General features: G+C 41.6%; 1 long non-coding RNA gene across 2 annotated transcripts; it reads left to right on the top strand.

The window, feature by feature from the left end:
• Window positions 1-411: 411 nt before the first annotated feature.
• Window positions 412-4201, top strand: LOC120110888. 2 transcript variants are annotated; one of them, XR_005512010.1, is made up of 2 exons: window positions 412-3675; window positions 3772-4201. It is a non-coding gene; the product is annotated as an uncharacterized LOC120110888 (long non-coding RNA). The 2 variants fall into 2 exon arrangements; XR_005512011.1 differs by having other exon boundaries at window positions 3762-4201.
• Window positions 4202-4697: the final 496 nt, after the last annotated feature.

The raw sequence follows: 4697 nt of genomic DNA, 5'->3' as shown, positions 1-4697 counted from the left end.
CAGGGTCTGGGTCCGATTCTCCGAGGTTTTACCCTCCTTTGGGGCTCCTCACGGAGTATCTCCAGAATCCATTCGATGGATATTCGGAGATTAATCGGAATAGTGTGTTTATCTTTCAGATCTGATAGTTAATCATGCATAAAGTTTTAGCATAATGATTTAAACGATTCCGGCATAATCCTGTGTTCTTACAATGCTGATATCTAGATTTGATCTTGTAAGCATGCACGAATTAAATTGTTTGATTCGATTTTTCCGCTGCATTTTTGAAACTTAAAAAGAACTACGTATGGCTTGATCTCTCTTGTGAAGGGGTACGTAGGCAACCCGATCAGGTTCAGCCATGATTTTTTTTTAAAAAAAGAAAAATTCAGCATGCTTAACACCGAAGAACCTAGGATTCACTTTCATTCTTTGGGTTCCTTAGTCCTGTATAAGTATCCAAGATCTTCTCGGCGAATAACCGATGTGGGATAAAACACATGCCTGTATGGGTTCTCACTTTCTTCGTTCAAGCTTTGATGTCCTCACCAGGCTATGGGTTCAAATATGTTCAAATCTATTCAAATCTAATCATATGCATCATGATCGGTTCATGGTCAGCTTTCATGAAACCGTCCTGCAGTATCCTCTAATCCACATAGGCTATTGGCCGAGTTCGCTTTGATACCATTTGTAGCAACTTAGGACCTCACCCAAAAAGGCTAGTCGGAAGGTATTTTTTGAGTTGCTTGGTCCTGTATAAGTACCCAAGATCTTCTCAACGAATAACCAATGTGGGATTAAATATGCCCGCATGGGTCATTACGTACTTCCTCCGTTCAAGCCCTGACGTCCTCGTTAGGGTAAGGGTTCAAATCCATTCAAATCTAATCACAACTACCATGATCGGCTCGTGGTCAGCCTCTATGAACCCATGCTGCAGTGTCCCCTAGTCCACATAGGCTATGGGTCGAGTTCGCTCTGATGCTATTTATAATAATACAGAACCTTACCCAAAAAGGCTAGTCAGAAGATATTATTTGGGTTCCTTTATTCTGTATAAGAATTCAAGATCTACTTAGCGAATAACCAATGTGGGACTAAACACAAGCCCATATAGGTCCTCATATACTCGTTCAAGTCCTGATGTCCTCGTCAGGCTAAGGGTTCAAATTTATTCAAATTTAATCACAAACACTACAATTGGCCCGTGGTTAGCCTCAAGGAATCCGTGTTGCAATGTCTTCCAGTCCACATAAGTTATGGGCCAGGTCCGCTCTGATACCATTTGTCACAATCCAGGACCTTACTCAAAATGGCTAGCTGGAAGGTATTCTTCGAGTTTCTTAGTCCTGTATAAGTACTCATGATCTCGGCGAATCACCGATGTGGGACTAAACACATGCCTGCACGGGTTCTCAAATATTCCCTCCATTCAAGCCCTAATGTTCTCGTCAGGCTAAGAGTTCAAATTTATTCAAATCTAATCATAAGCACCATGATTGATCTGTGGTCAGCCTTCACGAATCTGTGCTGCAGTGTCCTGTAATCTATGTAGGCTATGGGCCGAGTTTGCTTTGATACCAATTATCACAACCCAGGACCTCACCCAAAATGGCTAGCCGGAAGGTATTTTTTGAGTTTCTTGATCCTGTATAAGTACCTAAAATCTTCTTAGCGAATAACCGATGTGGGACTAAACGCATGTTCAATGGTTCCTCACAGAAACAGCGAGTTACTATCATTTGTGAGTTTCCAAGCAGGCACATCCACGAGTTTCGACGGTCTGAAAGCCTCAAGAAGCTGGACCAGGTCTTCTTCCTGCTTCGATTGAAAAGGAGAAATGGGTCTGAAGAAATTGAGGCGGCATTTTTGTCTTCTCCGACTCCAACATGAGGCCACTGAAGAGTTAGCTTGAACCGCTTGATCATACAGCTTGTGGAAGAGAGAGGCTTGAGGAATGTTTCTTGTCCAAGCATCCTTCTAAAATCTGATGTTTGCTCCATCCCCGAGCTCGAAAGAGATGCAATTCCAAAGTGCCTTAAGATCCTTGCAAATATCTTTCCAAATTGGCGAGATGCGGCAAAAAGATCTTTTGACTTTGAAACCGAACCTTCCATGGGCATAGTGTGTATTCTTAGTAAGTCTCATCCACGATGCCTCCGATACTTTCAAGAATTTCCACGCCTACTCCGATAGCAGAGCATATTATGGTCACTAATGTTTTTGATGCCCAAACCACCTTCCATCCCAATTGACTAAGCAATTGAAACGGCTGATTGACTCTTTTCCTTTCCATAGAAAGGATCTTTTCATCTGATCAATTCGGTTCACAACTAATGAGGCAGCTTAAAGCCAGACATGGAATAGAAAGGAAGAGCTCTAAGAACGGTGCTGATCAATGCGAGCTTGTCCCCTCCACTCAGGAATTTACCTTTTCAAGCAGCAAGTCTGGAGCAAACCTTTTCAATCAGTGGCATTGAACAATGCCTAGAGAGCCTTCTGTCACTAAGAGGGAGGCTGAGGCAGGTGAATGGGAAGGAACCCCTTTCGCAGTTCATCAATGTTGCAAGTTGCCTTGCCTCCTCGTCGTCCATGTAAGGCAAATCAATAAGCTGTTATAAATATTGATCTTTAGCCTGGATGCTTGCTCAAAGCCAAGGAGTAAAACTTTCACTGCCACTAAGCACTCCTTTGTTCCAGAGCAAAACAACAAAGTATCATGTGCGAAAGGAAGGCTTCTCGGATTAGAAAAGCAAGGCTCAGAACCAATACCTTTTATTAAACCCACAGATCTGGCTTGCTTGAGCATTCTAGCAAGCACGTCAGTAATGAGGATGAAGATTGGGGGTTGACATTATCAACTTTGTACAGAGTCCCTGTGATAGGAAGAACTGGAAGGGGGTTAAAATTAGATGTGTTGGGAGTGATCATAAATCTATAATGAACCAAGCAGAAGTGAGGCTTAAGAATACTAGGCTGTGAGAATTGGGGTTTATCCCAATATTCAAACCCCTCTGTCTAAGAGCCAGTTGTTCTCGAGTTGAGGTGGTGCATCCCCAAGTATTTGAACTCTGTTAATTATAATCGAGTGGGTCTACCTCCCTTTCTCTTGAAAAGGAAAAAGAACAGAAAAAATAAGACTGTATCTGAACATATTTGGCACATTTTAAATAAAGTTGACATTGAAAAGATTGTATGAACCTCAGCTGTTTCTATGACAAGTTATGCTGGTGGACAGGCCCTTTCAATTTTTGCTGTTTGCAGACCATTTGGAACCTACCGCACAACAATAGTCTTTAGAATCTGAGAAAAAAAAATCACATTTCCATTGTTAAAAAAAAGTTAGCTTGATTGCACTATTACATGTTCGAAGCAATCGGGAAATCTGATGCATCTGGATTTTTTCAGGTTGAATGGCAAGTATTTCAGCACCAGCTCTGATCAAACGCTCATGTCATATATATCCTTTCATTATTTGTCATTTGATGGAGAGCAATGTTCCCTATCAAGTGTCATTTCGTATTCTTCAGATGAGCCAAAGAGATCGGCAGGCATATGATTCTACTATTGCATCGGTGACTTTGGAGTCTCCTCAATCTTACCATAATGTTTTCAGAAGCTTGTAGAGCCCCAGATTGGAGGCAGCCCAACTATCTTAATTGCACACTATAATTTCTCCCCGGTTGATAGGTAACATTTAAGTTTTTGGTTGTCATTCAAAACTAGATGAGTGACTAATGAATTTGCTGAAAAATTGCAACTGAAATGCTGTATAGTCACTTACAGCTGTAGTTCGAGGCAAGGTTTTAATAATGGTGGGAAAGAAGGGCGTTACACTCTCTCATGTGGGATGGGAACAGTTAGGAAATGGACCAAGATGGGATGAAACATCCACTGTTTTAAGTATCGGTATGCAGGGTGTCCCATTTTTTTTGGGTGGACGTGACAGCCCGGCCTATGGTATTTAAAACCTTTGTTTCAGAGACAGAAGAGTAGGTGGTTAGTGCACTGTTGTAAGGGCCTCAATAAGGCCCTCAGATTTGGTGGCCCCTGGTATCTTCTGTCCTTACAATGCAGATGCCCAGCATGCTGCTGCTTCTGCTGCCTTTCCTTTTTTTTTTTCTTTTTTTTCAAAACAATACAGAAGAAAGGGGTTTAGGCATGAGAATTGCTGCTTGATGTATATATTTTTTTAAAATGATACTGGTTTGGCCAACTCTTTCATGCCTCTTTGCTAGAATTCTTAACTGGTCAGAGCTCCACAACTGTCCTTGGTCATCTTATTTTTCATTTTGTTGGTCAAGGTTGCAAGTCTTGGCTTGTGGACTCATGGAGGACTGATCTAATACGTGGACCTTTTTCTTTCTTTTTATCATGGTATTTCCACAAGGATAAGAGGTCTCTTTCCCTAGAAAGAAGAAAATCTTACTTGCAGTTGCTGCGGCTAACAACATACAATCAAGAAAACAGAGTAGTGATCATTGTGGATTTTGAGGCAGATTGACAGCATTTACGTGTCAGTCTAGGAGGAGCTATCAATCCCTTTCCAGCTATATTTGTTGAAACATTGTGGTTGCTGCTGCCAGACGCAGCTTAGACATTGGTGCTTGATATGAGTATATATGTCATAAAGGACCAACACAGTTGTCCAGTTGCTATTGCCTGAATACAGTTGAGAAAGAACTCATGGACTCTTAGTGTGTACACTTCTC

This window comes from Phoenix dactylifera, chromosome 5 (genome assembly GCF_009389715.1).
Source record: "Phoenix dactylifera cultivar Barhee BC4 chromosome 5, palm_55x_up_171113_PBpolish2nd_filt_p, whole genome shotgun sequence".
In the NCBI taxonomy this organism is placed as follows: Eukaryota; Viridiplantae; Streptophyta; class Magnoliopsida; order Arecales; family Arecaceae; genus Phoenix; species Phoenix dactylifera.
Note: the sequence above shows the minus strand (reverse complement) of the source record. Positions and strands in the feature narration are given on the sequence as shown.